Genomic DNA, 16126 nt, shown 5'->3' with positions numbered 1-16126 from the left:
TACTAGTAACCCCCAGTCTTAATGTACTTTAAACCTTGCATTACTGAGGGCAGGAGGGGCCTGGCGAACTCTATATAAGCCACCCCCCTCCTCAGTATCAAGGGTTGGCACCCCTGTTATTCATACACACATAATTCAGTCGACCGCCTCCGGGCATCGAGACGTAGGGCTGTTACTTCCTCCGAGAAGGGCCTGAACTCGTAATCCTCGTGTGCTTACAACTCCTCCATAGCTAAGATCTAGCCTCTCCATACATACCCCCCTACTTCACTGTCAGAGTTAGAACCACGACAGGTGGATCTCTGGGCTGTCCACGAGGCAGGGGGTGCCCAGGGGGGTGGACGCGCCTCCCACCCTCGTGGGCAGCCCGGGACTCTCCTGGTCCATCTCTGATACTCCGTGGGCTTCTTCTTGTCCAAAAATAAGTTCCATGAAGTTTCAGGTCAATTGGACTCCGTTTGATTTTCCTTTTTTGCGATACTCTAAAACAAGGAAAAAAACAGAAACTGGCACTGGGCTCTAGGTTAATAGGTTAGTCCCAAAAATAATATAAAAGTGTATAATAAAGTCCATAAACATCCAAAACAGATAATATAATAGCATGGAACAATCAAAAATTATAGATACGTTGGAGATGTATCAAACAGTTACAAGGGAAGAACAGCCTCGCGAGGAGAGGTGTTCTTGTGCTTGGTGAACTCGAGTGGTTGGGGTGCTATGGATTCGATCTAGGTTCCCCCCTTTCTATGGTGGTGGCTAGCCCTATTTATAGAGGCCCTGGTCCTCTTCCCAAATATTGAGCGGGAAGGGATCCCACAACGGCCAAATTGAAGGGAGACAACTAATACAAGCTATCGTGACAAAAGTAGTCTTCGCCTGCCAAAGGCTCTGGTGGTGACGCCGTCTTGGGCTCCACGGTGACCTCCGTCCTGCCGTCCTGTTGGTCTTGGTCTTGTTGCACCGATATGAAAACCTTTGCATGATGCCTCGGGACTCCTCGCCTGCGCTTGCCCCTTTAGCACCAAAGAGGAAACGAGGACACTGCGCGCCCTGGTGCCCGCCTGGCGCCAGTCGTCATGGCTTGCGTCACAGAAACCTCATGAGGTGCCCCTTGCCTTGATCTCTCCGCCCCTCGTGAGCTAGCTTGGTGAGGCCACCCCTAAGGAGGTCTTGCACTGTCCACCTCGCGAGGCTTGGCCCCTCGCGAGGGTCTTGAGTGTTTGCTAGTGAAGATGGGCCGTACGGGGCCGCTGGTGGAGCCACTCTGCGGGCCGTGGGTAGGCAAGTCTGGGTACCCCCATTCCCAGAACTCTGATAGTAGCCCCCGGGCCCAAGGCGCGCTCCGGCTTGGCTTTGAGGCGAAGCCAAAGGGCAAGCGTGGAGCGCCGCAGGCCCCATCAGCCTGCGGCCACGGTTGGCGTGTGGCGACCGATTGGACGTGGGCGTCTCCGCTTCCCCACGCTGCCTTGGCAACGGTCCGACTGACAAAAGGCCGGTGCGGGGAACGCTTGCCTTCATTGCCTTCCTTCGCCTTGCTCCAGATCCCCTCTCTCGCTCCTCACTTCCGAAATCTCCCGATTTGCTCCGATCTCCTTCCGAGCTTCCGACCAATGGTGCCCCGAAAGCCCAAGGTTGATTTGCCTCCTGCCTGGTACGAGCCGGCTCTGGAGGCGCCCAATGTCTCGGCGAAGAACCTCGCCGCCAGGCGCCTGCTAACGGTGGGGGAGAACAACGAGAAGGGGCAGATCGAGCTCCGGGCTAGCTCCGCCATGCCCGAAGCTTCGAAGAGCTCCTTCTACCCATTCTTCATGAGCAGCGTCGTCGCCGGCCTCGTTCCCCCCTTCTCCGACTTCTTCTGCGCGGTCCTCCAACACTACGGATTACAGGCTCTTCATCTCCATCCCAACTCCGTTCTTCTCTTGTCCATCTTTGCTTTTTACTGCGAGGCGTACGTCGGGGTGATGTCGTTTGATACATCTCCGTCGTATCTACTTTTCCAAACACTTTTGCCCTTGTTTTGGACTCTAATTTGCATGATTTCAATGGAACTAACTCGGACTGACGTTGTTTTCAGCAGAATTACCATGGTGTTATTTATGTGCAGAAACAAAAGTTCTCAGAATGACCTGAAACTTCACAGAACAACTTTTCAAAAATAAAAAAATCCTTGCAAAAGATGAAGGCCAGTGGGCCCACCACCTGTCCACGAGGGTGGGGGCGCGCCCCGACCTCGTGGGCCCCCTGGAGCTCCTCCAATCTCAACTCCAACTCTACATATTTGGTTTTGGGGAGAAAAAATCAAAGAGAAGAATTCATCGCGTTTTACGATACGGAGCCGCCGCCAAGCCCTAAAACCTCACGGGAGGGCTGATCTGGAGTCCGTTCGAGGCTCCGGAGAGGGGAATCCGTCGCCATCGTCATCATCAACCATCCTTCATCACCAATTTCATGATGCTCACCGCTGTGCGTGTGTAATTCCATCGTAGGCTTGCTGGACGGTGATGGGTTGGATGGGATCTATCATGTAATCCAGTTAGTTTTGTTAGGGTTTGATCCCCAGTATCCACTATGTTTTGAGATTGATGTTGCTATGACTTTGCTATGCTTAATGCTTGTCACTAGGGCCCGAGTGCCATGATTTCAGATCTGAACCTATTATGTTTCCATCAATATATGAGAGTTCTTGATCCTATCTTGCAAGTCTATAGTCACCTATTATGTGTTATGATCCGTTAACCCCGAAGTGACAATAATCGGGATACTTACCAGTGATGACCGTAGTTTGAGGAGTTCATGTATTCACTATGTGTTAATGCTTTGTTCTGGTACTCTATTAAAAGGAGGCCTTAATATCCCTTAGTTTCCAATAGGACCCCGTTGCCACGGGAGGGTAGGACAAAAGATGGCATGCAAGTTCTTTTCCATAAGCACGTATGACTATATTAGGAATACATGCCTACATTACATTGATGAACTGGAGCTAGTTCTGTGTCACCCTAGGTTATGATTGTTACGTGATGAACTGCATCCGGCATAATTCTCCATCACCGATCCATTGCCTATGAGCTTTCCATATATTGTTCTTCGCTTATTTACTATTCCGTTGCTATTGCTATCATAACTACAAAATACCAAAAACATTACTTTTGCTATCATTACCTTTTGCTACCGTTACCACTACTATCATATTACTTTGCTACTAAATACTTTGCTGCAGATATTAAGTTTCCAGGTGTGGTTGAATTGACAACTCAGCTGCTAATACTTGAGAATATTCTTTGGCTCCCCTTGTGTCGAATCAATAAATTTGGGTTGAATACTCTACCCTCGAAAACTGTTGCGGTCCCCTATAGTTGTGGGTTATCAAGACTATTTTCTGGCGCCGTTGCCGGGGAGCATAGCTCTATTCTTTGAGTCACTTGGGATTTATATCTGCTTATCATTATGAAGAACTTGAAAGATCCAATAACTAAGATTTATCCCTCAACTACGAGGGGAGGTAAGGAACTGCCATCTAGCTCTGCACTTGATTCACCTTCTGTTTTGAGTAAGCTTGCGACACCTAAACCTGCTTCTGCTATTCGTTCTGATATGTCGCGTGTTATTGATGATGCCACTTCTGCTATACATGATATTTATGATGAAACTACTTCTATCCTTGATACTACTGTGCCACTTGGTGAATTTCTTGATGAACAACTTGCTAGGGCTAGAGAGAATGAAAATATTAAATCTGATAATATTGATGAAAGTGATGATGAAGACTCACATGTTATTCCTGAGGGTTATGTTTTTGATAAAGAAGCTTCTTTAGCTATTTTAGCTTGCAAAGATAGATACGAGCTCAAGAGGTTATTAGCTAAATGGAAGCAGCAATCTCTTAATGCTAGAATGAAACCTGACCCTGCTTTTTCTACTTCACCTATCTTTGTTACTGATAAGGATTATGAATTCTCTGTTGATCCTGATATAATTACTTTGGTTGAATCTAATCCTTTTCATGCCTATGAATCTGAAACTGTTGTGGCACATCTTACTAAATTAAATGATATAGCCACCCTGTTCACTACTGATGAGAGAACTCGTTACTTTTACATCCTTAAAATATTTCCGTTCTCATTAAAGGGTGATGCTAAGATATGGTTTAATTCTCTTGATCCTGGTTGTGTGCGTGGTCCCCAAGATATGATTTATTACTTCTCTACTAAATATTTCCCTGCTCATAAGAAACAAGCTGCTTTAAGGGATATATATAATTTTGTCCAAATTGAAGAAGAGAGTCTCCCACAAGCTTGGGGGAGGCTTCTCAAGTTACTTAATGCTTTGCCTGATCATCCTCTTAAGAAAAACGAAATACTTGATATCTTTTATAATGGACTAACCGATGCCTCCAAGATTACCTGGATAGTTGTGCTGGTTCTGTTTTCAGGGAAAGAACACCGGATGAAGCTGAAATTCTATTGAATAATATGTTGAAAAATGAAAATAATTGGACACTTCCTGAACTAGTTCTTGTACCAACTCCTGAGCCTATTCCTAAACCAACTCCAAAGAAGAGGGGTATTCTATTTCTCAGTCCTGAAGATATGCAAGAGGCAAAGAAATCTATGAAAGAAAAAGGTATTAAAGCTGAAGATGTTAAGAATTTACCTCCTATTGAAGAAATACACAGTCTTAATTTAATGCCTATTGAAGAAACATATGATCTTGATCCTTTACCTATTGAAGAAACTCATGGTCTTGATAACCCGACACAGGTAGTAAAGGTAAATTCTCTCTATAGATATGATAAAGCTGAAATCCCATTTACTAAGTTTGCTAGCCCATGCTTAGATGAGTTTGATAAATTTATGGTTAAGCAAGAAGATTTTAATGCTTATTTTGGTAGACAATTGAAATACAATTCAAATATGCTTGAACACTTGGGTGATTATATGGCTAATGTCAAAGGTGAAGTTAAACTTATTAGTACACATGCTTCTATGGTTACCACTCAAGTAGAACATGTACTTAAAGCTCAAAATGATTTGCTCAATGAATTGAATAGTAAGAATAATGATAATGCTGTTAGAGTTAATGACTAGAGGTGGTAGAATGACTCAGGAACCTTGTATCCTGAAGGCCACCCTAAGAGAATTGAGCAAGATTCTCAGAGAAATAATGTGGATGCACCTAGTCCTTCTAATAGAAGAAAAAGAAAAATGATAGGACTTTGCATGCTTCTAGTGATCCTATTGTTGAATCACCTGAGAATACAAATGACATCTCTATTTCTGATGCTGAAACACAATCTGGTAATGAACCCGAATCTAGTGATAATGTTAATGATAATGTTCATGTTGATGCCCAACCTAGTAAGGATAATGATATAGAAATTGAACCTGATGTTGATCTTGATAACCCACAATCAAAGAATCAATGTTATGATAAGAAAAACTTTGTTGCTAGGAAACATGGTAAAGAAAGAGAACCATGGCACTACTAGGAAAAAGGTTTTTAACGACCGTATATGTGGTCGTTAAAAGTCGCATTGTTGTCGTTAAAGGTCAATAACGACCACAATATGCTGGTCGTAGTAGGCTCCATCGTTAAAACTAATTTTCCGGTCGTTATTCTTATAACGACGAGATAGTGTGTGGTCGTCATCCCTAAGGCAATAACAACCACAATTATAGTATTAGCGAGCACTTTTGTCATCACTAATAATTTTATATCATTTCCATTCAACCACCTATAGAATCCTTAGTAGCATCCAACGCTTAAATGTTATCCGCATTAATTAGGAAGCAAAAGAATCTCAATATTGAAAGGGTCATAGCCTCTTTTATTAGTAAAAGTAAGATCAACTAACAAAATTCCGACATACAAATATGGAATTAAAATGGCATTTAAGACATTTGAGTCAAAAACACTCCTTACATGACCAATGTACTTCTCATATCTAATTTGGAAATGGAAAAACTAGAAAATATATTCTTTATTAATCTTCAATCGAGGGGCGCCATCATTGTTTGAATGGATATAATTCTTCATCGGTGACTAATACCTCCTCATGCTTCTTTATACCAAGGTGCTCCATCATTCCTACAAAATGTTGAGTAAGTTATAAAAGTCAGTTCACATAAATAAATCGGCACAATAGCGGCAGATAAAATCAGTATATGAGAGCAACTTACTTGAGCATGTTGGCTTTTATGAGGAGCCTGGTAGACCTCTAAGAATTGTCAGAAATTGGCACAAAGTATAGGACATAAGACGAAATATCTGGCCACTTAGTTACAAATTGATATTTGTTGCAAGTAAAAACTAAAAGAAAGTACTTGCATATGCCATGAGTGACAAAATAGAACATAACTAGAAGCCATTAATGGTTATAGGCCCAGAGAGCATCAATATATAATATGAATGATCATAATGGAATTCAAATGCAAACATCTGTGGCTCTTATTAAAATCAGACAGGAGCACCGACCACCGGGAGCAACTGCAAACACAAGATACAATAAAACAAGAAACCACTGTGGTGCCAAAAACATTTTTTGCCGAAGATAATTAAAGTGCACAAAGAGTATGTTGGAAATAATGATGGCGTGTGTTCTGTTGTATCCGGGTTGTACGCAGAACAAATACCTAGTATACTAGGATTAAAACTTGCAACCAAGTAGGTTAGCCAGTGGTTGTCCTAGCTGCTATATATACGCATGCATACCCTTTTGTAAACATTGAACAACAACGAGAAATAAAAGAAAAGAATCAGGCCCAATACAAGGCATACGCCCAGTTTTTTGCATATACATGTGTATTAGTACGTTTCCAGCCGTGAGGACCGATCAACGCAAAGATCAATTAGGTGATGTGTACGTGTGTGTTGCTTCAGGCTTGAATGAATTATCTAGATACTAGCTTTGGTACTGCGTGTTGCTTCGGCCAGTTTGGGACAGGAATCAAACTGCTTGTTCTCTTTTACAAAATCCTCACATATGAACAATCAATTTCCATGTACAAATAAATATAATCTATTGACTAATTATTATACAGGCTAAATCATACCTCACGCATTGGCATGATTGCTGCAGAAGACAAATACCATCTTCTCTGAACTTAAAGTTCAGAATGAACTTAATACATTTTTCGAGACCAGCAAAAACTGTGATCTCAAACGGATTTTTCTGACCGTAGTATTCAAACCTGTAGAAATAAAAGAAACCAAATCAACACTATACTTATTGGAACTGATTCAAGAACAACTAGACCTATGCAAAATCATCTTCTCTGTACAAAACAACTTAAGCGATTAGTATCTTCCTAAAATACCTTAATTGGAGAAAGGTCATCTAAGAAAAACATGTCAGGAAGAGCTTGCTCGACCACTCTCGCTAATTCTCTTCTTTCACAAATAAATCTGCATCAAGGAATAAGAGAATCTTCACGGTCAGGTGTTCCTTGGTGTTGTGGCAACGCATGCGCCTCCTCCTCCCCGCTCAGATCCTACTCCCACGGGAAAAACAATCGGTCCCTGCCGCCGCCGCCTCTCTATCCTCCTCACCCCAACAATGCGTGGAAGGCTGGTCTAGGGTTAGCCCGTACCTCTCCTACTCGGCTTCCTCCCGATGGCCGTGGATGTGGAGGACATGGATGTGTTGTATCTTGGGAGATGGGTGGACGAGGGTCATAACCGAAGGCGGAGGCCATGCTCATGGTGGCGGATCGGGTGGAAGAGGAAACGAGAGAGAAGCGGCTGGCAATGTGGGAGATGAAATGAAGGAGAGGGAGTCAGATTAGGAAGGTAAGGATATTAAAGGAGGAGGAGATTGGGCCAATGACGACAACACCCATGGGCTTAAAAAAAGAGTAATTCGGTGCTTGTTACATGTAGTTTTTCTCTGAGGGGGTTGTTACACGATAGTTGGTAGCCTTAGCCTGATCTCCACCATGCGAGGTTCGCTTAGTTTTCTTTTCTCTGAGGGGGTTGTTACACGATAGTTGGTAGCCTTAGCCTGATCTCCACCATGCGAGGTTCGCTTAGTTTTCTAACGACCAAGAGTTTCTTCCTCTCGTCGTTAATAATAGTTTTTCTAGTAGTGTGGGTTCAGAAACCCATGCCTTTTCCTCCCAGACCATCCAAGAAAAAGGATGATGAGGATTTTGAGCGCTTTGCTAAAATGATTAGACCTATCTTTTTGCGTATGCGATTAACTGATATGCTCAAAATGAATCCTTATGCTAAGTACATGAAAGAAATTGTTACTAATAAAAGAAAGATATCGGAAGCTAAAATTTCCACCATGCTTGCTAATTATACTTTTAAGGGTGGAATACCAAAGAAACTTGGAGATCCAGGAGTACCCACTATACCATGCTCCATTAAAAGAAACTATGTTAAAACTGCTTTATGTGATCTTGGAGCCGGTGTTAGTGGTATGCCTCTCTCTTTATATCGTAGACTTGAGTTGAATAAGTTGACACCTACAGAAATATCTTTGCAAATGGCTGATAAATCAACTGCTATACCTGTTGGTATTTGTGAGGATGTGCCTGTTGTAGTTGCAAACGTTACTATTTTAACGGACTTTGTTATTCTTGATATTCCCGAGGACGATAGTATGTCTATTATTCTTGGAAGACCCTTTTTGAATATTGCAGGGGCTGTTATTGATTGCACTAAAGGCAATGTCACTTTTCATGTTAATGGTAATGAGCATACGGTACACTTTCCGAGGAAACAACCTCAAGTTCATAGTATCAACTCTATTGGAAAAATCCCATCGGTTATACTTGGAGGTTTTGAATTTCCTCTTCCTACTGTCAAGAAGAAATATGATTTTCTTATTTTTGGGGATGTGCATATCCCCGTTGATGTAACATAGTGTTATTCGAAATTTCTGCGGTTCCATGTTATTCGGAATGAGTTCGTTAACAACACTTGATCAACCTTGTTAGTGGATTCCTTTTGATGAGCATGAGATGGATGAAACTAGAAGGCACAACCTGCTGTACCCTCCTTTTACTTTCTGTTATTTATATTAAATAAAATAAAAATATTATTTTTCTGTCTGTTATCTGATTATCCGTGCAATATAAAAATACCCCAAAAATAAAAGTTCTCCAAATGCCCTGAAATTTAAATCTGATTTTTTCTAGAATATTTGAGAATATTTGGCACTGAGAACACAGCAGGGGGGTCATCCACCTGGCCACGAGGGTGGAGGGTGCGCCCCCCTGCCTCGTGGGCCCACGGTGGCCCTCCTCCACCTATCCTTTCACCCTCACACTCCTTCTTCCTCCCCCAAACACGAATATCCAGCTCAAACCCGAGTCTAAGCTCATTTTGCTGCCATTTTCGATCTCCTTGCTCAAAGCACCTCTCACAAAACTGCTTGGGGAGATTGTTCCTTGGTATGTGACTCCTCCATTGGTCCAATTAGTTTTTATTCTAGTGCTTTATTCATTGCAAATTTTTGCTGCCTAGGTGTCCATGTTCTTGAGCTTGTATTTAAAATTTATATGGTCAAAAGTAGTTTTGATGCATGATATAGGCCCTAGGCACTTGTAGGAGTAGTTGCTATCAATATTATTGAGTTTGGTTTACTTTTATTTTGAAGTTACTAAAATTTCAGAATTTTTCAGAAAACAATGAAGAGACTTTTGAGGGGCTCATCGAGCCGAAGCTCGAAGGAAAAGGCACAGAAGCCCAAATATAATCTGCCTCGCACCGCGGAGGTTCGGTCGTGTGAATGGCCTTCCGATGATTTCTTGAGAGCAGCCGGGATTTATGAAGATTTTTATGAATTGGCTAAGAATGCAGTCCTCACCGCTTTCCTCCACGACCAACGCGATTAGTATCTCTTACTCACAAATATCTTTGTGCAAAACTTTTTGATTTCCATTTTAGGAGCTCACCACCTACGGTGAAATTTTATTTATATGATGAGCATAAGGAGATGTCACTTTATGATTTTTGTCGGGTTTGTTTGGTCCCTTTCGAGGGCACGACAGAGGAACCACATCGCAGCGATGTGGATGGGTTTATTGATATCATCACCGTAGGGGAAATGAGGAAGGTTTCCGATGCACGAATCACTAGCATACATTTTCCTGTTTTACGCTACTTTGCAATATTTGCTAGCCGTTGCTTGTGGAAACCTTAGTGTTCCTGATATTATTATTTTTCTCCATGGTTTATTCAGTGATAACTCTGTTAGTATGGGCGGCATTATTGCTAAACGGTTAAGTCTGAACCGTACAAAGGGCCCCATCTTTGGAGGCATCTATGCTTCTCGCCTAGCTGCACATTTTAATATACCTATTAGGCATTATGAGAAGGAAGAAAAATTGCTGCCTCGTGTTTACCTAGATTATAAGAGTATGGTAGCGCACAATTTTATTGTTAAGAATAGGGAAGGGGAGCTTAAATACAAATTGTTCTTTGATAAACATCATCCTGAGACTATTACCCTGCCTGCTCCTTCCTTGTTTGATTTATCTGCATGCCAGTACCTTGTTCCGTTAGAGGCTATTCACGCCTATCGGAACCCTACATCAGCCACAGAGCCAGAGCCGGAACCACATGTTAATCCTCCATGATATTCTAATTACCATTGGGATTCGGAAATGATTGCCAACCAATGGCAGTCAGAGTCTTCTTCATCTCAGTACGACCCCAACTATTATTATGGATATCCGCCAGGCCAACCGTGGCCATAGACCAACTTAGGCCAAAAGCCTAAGCTTGGGGGAGTACGTATTTCTCACCGACATTACATTCATGTTCACACACTCATTGCTAGATGTCGGTGCTCATACTTTTTCATTGTATCATCCATGCTAGTTTATTTCCTTTTTATGCTTTCTTCTTGTGTGTTTAATAAACCTTAAGAAAAACCAAAAAAAATAGTTGTAGCTTTTAGCTAGTTTTAATTTCCATGCTTGTAGTAGTAATTAAAAAGAAAACCCAAAAAGATTTCATGTTCTTCTTTTGCTTGTTGGGAGCTCTCCCATGTAAATAGTTTTATTTCTTTTCTTTTCTTTGGGGGTCGATAGGAGAAGACCATAATTAAATTGTTGAAGTAGCTCTTATATGCATTATTGTTGATCTGACAAAAGAGCCCATATTGCCTTGTCTTCTCCTATTTATTGAATACTTGCAGATTCCAGCTTAGTCCAATGCACGTGCACTATTATTATTATCCACATCGTTCGGTCGTGCAAGTGAAAGGCAATAATGATGATTATATGATGAACTTATTGAGATGAGAAAAGCTGGTATGAACTCGACCTCTCTTGTTTTTGTAAATACGATTAGTTCATCGTTCCTGATTCAGCCTATTATGAATAAACATGTTTTCAATGACAACTAGAGATCATAGTTCTTGTGCCATGCTTGATTAGCTAGGAGCTTATAATGGTTTACCTTGCGTGCCAACATGCTATTAAAATGATTGTGATGTGGTATGATAGGGTAGTATCCTCCTCTAAGTGATTTAAGTGACTTAACTTGGCGCATGTTCACGCATGTAGTTGAAACAAAATCAACATAGCCTTAATGATATTTATGTTCATGGTGGATTATATCCTACTCATGCTTGCGTTCGGTGTTGATTAATTTTAATGCATGTTCATGACTGTTGTCGCTCTCTAGCTGGTCGCTTCCCAGTCTTTTGCTAGCCTTCACCTGTACTAAGCAGGAATACTGCTTGTGCATCCAACTCCATAAACCCCAAAGTTATTCCATATGAGTCCACCATACCTACCTATATACGGTATCTACCTGCCGTTCCAAGTAAATTTGTATGTGCCAAACTCTAAACCTTCAAATAAATATCCTGTTTTTTATGCTCGAATAGCTCATGTATCAACTAGGGCTGTCCGTATCTTCCATGTTAGGCGGGTTATTCTCAAGAGGAGTGCACTCTGCTCCTCACTCACGAGAAAGTGGCTGGTCACCGGGATGCCCAGTCCCATGCTTTATGCAAACTAAATCAAAATAATTGCAAACAAAACTCCCCCTGGGACTCTTGTTAGTTGGAGGCACTCGTTGTTTCGAGCAAGCCATGGATTGATGCTTGTTGGTGGAAGGGGGAGTATAAACTTTACCATTCTGTTTCGGAACCGCCTATAATGTGTGTAGCATGGAGGATATCTCCATCTCTTGGTTGTTATGTTGACAATGAAAGTATACCGCTCAAAATATTATTCACCTCTATTTCAAAACCGAGCTCTGGCACCTCTACAAATCCCTGCTTCCCTCTGCGAAGGGCCTATCTATTTACTCTCATGTTGAGTCATCATCCTCTTATTAAAAAGCACCAGTTGGAAGAGCACCACTGTCATTTGTATTCATTATTGTTAGTTTACATTGAGTATGACTTGACTGGATCTCTTTTACCATGAATTACAATGTCTAGTCAGTCCTTGATCTTTAAAGGTGCTCTGCATTTATGTTTTGCGGTCTCAGAAAGGGCTAGCGAGATACCATCTTGTTATATCATATTATGATTGCTATGATTGTTTTAAGAAAGTGTTGTCATCCGAGATTTATTATTATTGCTCGCTAGTTGATTATGCCATTGATATGAGTAAACTTGAGACCTAAGCGTTATTGTGAATGTGGTTAGTCATAATCTTTGCTGAAAACTTGAATGTTGGCTTTACATATTTACAACAACAAGAGCAAACAGAGTTTGTAAAAGTTTTTCTTTATCACTTGCAGTTTATCAACTGAATTGCTTGAGGACAAGCAAAGGTTTAAGCTTGGGGGAGTTGATACGTCTCCGTCGTATCTACTTTTCCAAACACTTTTGCCCTTGTTTTGGACTCTAACTTGCATGATTTGAATGGAACTAACCCAGACTGACGCTGTTTTCAGCAGAATTACCATGGTGTTATTTATGTGCAGAAACAAAAGTTCTCGGAATGACCTGAAACTTCACGAACAACTTTTCGGAAATAATAAAAAATCCTTGCAAAAGATGAAGGCCAGGGGGGCCACCACCTGTCCACGAGGGTGGGGGCGCGCTTGCCCCCCTACCTCGTGGGCCCCCTGGAGCTCCTCCGACCTCAACTCCAACTCTATATATTTGGTTTTCGGGAGAAAAAAATCAGAGAGAAGAATTCATCGCGTTTTACGATACGGAGCCACCGCCAAGCCCTAAAACCTCTTGGGAGGGCTGGTCTGGAGTCTGTTCGGGGCTCCGGAGAGGGGAATCCGTCGCCATCGTCATCATCAACCATCCTTCATCACCAATTTCATGATGCTCACCGCCGTGCGTGAGTAATTCCATCGTAGGCTTGCTGGATGGTGATGGGTTGGATGGGATCTATCATGTAATCGAGTTAGTTTTGTTAGGGTTTGATCCCTAGTATCCACTATGTTCTGAGATTGATGTTGTTATGACTTTGCTATGATTAATGCTTGTCACTAGGGCCCGAGTGCCATGATTTCAGATCTGAACCTATTATGTTTTCATCAATATATGAGAGTTCTTGATCCTATCTTGCAAGTCTATAGTCACCTATTATGTGTTATGATCCGTTAACCCCGAAGTGACAATAATCGGGATACTTACTCTATTAAAAGGAGGCCTTAATATCTCTTAGTTTCCAATAGGACCCCGCTACCACGGGAGGGTAGGACAAAAGATGTCAGCAAGTTCTTTTCCATAAGCACGTACGACTATATTCGGAATACATGCCTACATTACATTGATGAACTGGAGCTAGTTCTATGTCACCCTAGGTTATGATTGTTACATGATGAACCGCATCCAGCATAATTTCCCATCACCGATCCATTGCCTACGAGCTTTCCATATATTGTTCTTCGCTCATTTACTTTTCCGTTGCTATTGCTATCATAACTACAAAATACCAAAAACATTACTTTTGCTATCATTACCTTTTGCTACCATTACCACTACTATCATATTACTTTGCTACTAAATACTTTGCTGCAGATATTAAGTTTCCAGGTGTGGTTGAATTGACAACTCAACTGCTAATACTTGAGAATATTCTTTGGCTCCCCTTGTGTCGAATCAATAAATTTGGGTTGAATACTCTACCCTCGAAAACTGTTGCGATCACGTATACTTGTGGGTTATCACCGTCCGTGGCACTGTTGCGCCACTTCTTCTATCTCCGGATCAACGAGGGCCACACCACGGGGTGCGCCAACTTCATCGCAGCCGGCAAGGCTAACGCGATTTCGAAGACCGGGAAGAAGGCCGATGGCTTCAGGAGCAAGTGGGTTATGATGGATGCCAAGTGTGTCCACCCACGGATGAAGCTGCTGCGGGGATGCCCCGGCCTGATGAGGGGTGGTCCCGCGTGAAGCTTACTGACGACTGGGCGAAGTTGGTGCTCGAGAAGATGAATGCCGACCTGAGGCCGGGCAACGCGAAGGCGGCGAAGCTGACGGGGTTGTGCTCCTAAGGGAATTCTTGGCGCAGTGGGTGGCTCCTGTCCAGGCGTGCACGCCCCCCCCTGTGGACGCTTGTGGATGAAGAAGACAAGCTCCGCTTGAGTCTGAAGGCCTTGTCTGACGAGGAGCTAGCTATGGCCCTCCGTCTCTTGGTAGGAAACGACCAAGAGTATTCGTCGAATCCTCACGCTCCCTTGTTCCTCCGGAAGGACGGGGCGCAGGTCATAGCCGCCATGCCCACCTTTGACGGGTGCGGCTTGGTGCCGCCAGCACCTTCTGACGTTCCTGTGGCGATGGCGACGGTGGACGTGTCTTCTGGTGATTCCCGCAGGGACGGAGAGGATGAGGAGGATGAGGAGCGCGACTCAGAGGTAGCCCCCGAGGAGATGTGGGGACCTCCCCCTTGCGCAAGGCCGACATCCACCGCCTCCTGCCTGACGACGATGGCGAGGCCGATATTCTCCCGGAGAAGGGGGAGCTGCCCGTGGTTCCGACGAAGGGCTGGTCGGCGCTGCTCTCCCGGGACAACGCTCCTACCTCACCGCCGCCTAGAGCTGCTTCCGGCCCAGCTGTTGCCCCTGCTTTTGCTCCCGGAGCTGGCACAATCGCGCCTCGGGCTACGAAGCTCTCCGGCTTCAAGCTCACGAAGCGGAGGGACTATGTCGCGGTGGACCAGTAAGTGTTCTCATCCTGCCTTGTTCTTGCTTCGGATGCTTGTCCTTGACTCTTCTTCTCCATTGTGCAACTTGGTCGACGCCTGCGGCGAAGAGGAGAAGGGAGGGCGAGGCGGTGCTCCTTGAGCCCAGATCGCCTCCTGCGGCCGCACCCCTCTCCACGAGTAAAGGTGGAAATGGCGCTCGTGCTTCTGCAGCTCGATCATCCTCGCGAGGTTGGGTGGAGCATCCTTGGGAGGGGTCAGCCCCCGAGGCCCCGTCGGCTCCAGAGGTGCCAGCGTCCGGCTCGGGCGCCAGGGTCCCTATGGCTCGGGAGCCTCTGGCCTCCCAGGCCATGGTGACTGCTACCTCTTGAGAATTGCGTTGGTTTTCCCTTGAAGAGGAAAGGGTGGTGCAGTAAAGCAGTGTAAGTATTTCCCTCCGTTTTTGAGAACCAAGGTATCAATCCAGTAGGAGACCACGCGCAAGTCACCTCGTACCTACACAAACAAATAAGAACCTTGCAACTAACGCGATAAAGGGGTTGTCAATCCCTTCACGACCACTTGCAAAAGTGAGATCTGATAGAGATAATGATAATAAGATAAATATTTTTGGTATTTTTATGATATAGATTGAAAGTAAAGATTGCAAAATAAAATAGATTGGAAACTTGTATGATGGAAAATAAACCCGGGGGCAAGGTTTCACTAGTGGCTTCTCTCACGATAGCATAAGTATTACGGTGGGTGAACAAATTACTGTTGAGCAATTGATAGAAAAGTGAATAATTGTGAGAATATCTAAGTATGATCATGTATATAGGCATCACGTCCGTGTCGAGTAGACCGACTCCTAACTGCATCTACTACTATTACTCCACACATCGACCGCTATCCAGCATGCATCTAGAGTATTAAGTTCATAAGAACAGAGTAACGCCTTAAGCAAGATGACATGATGTAGAGGGATAAACTCATGAAATATGATATAAACCCCATCTCTTTATCCTTGATGGCAACAATACAATACGTGTCGTTTCCCTTTATGTCACT

Source organism: Triticum urartu, chromosome 1 (genome assembly GCF_003073215.2).
Source record: "Triticum urartu cultivar G1812 chromosome 1, Tu2.1, whole genome shotgun sequence".
Classification (NCBI taxonomy): domain Eukaryota; kingdom Viridiplantae; phylum Streptophyta; class Magnoliopsida; order Poales; family Poaceae; genus Triticum; species Triticum urartu.
Note: the sequence above shows the minus strand (reverse complement) of the source record.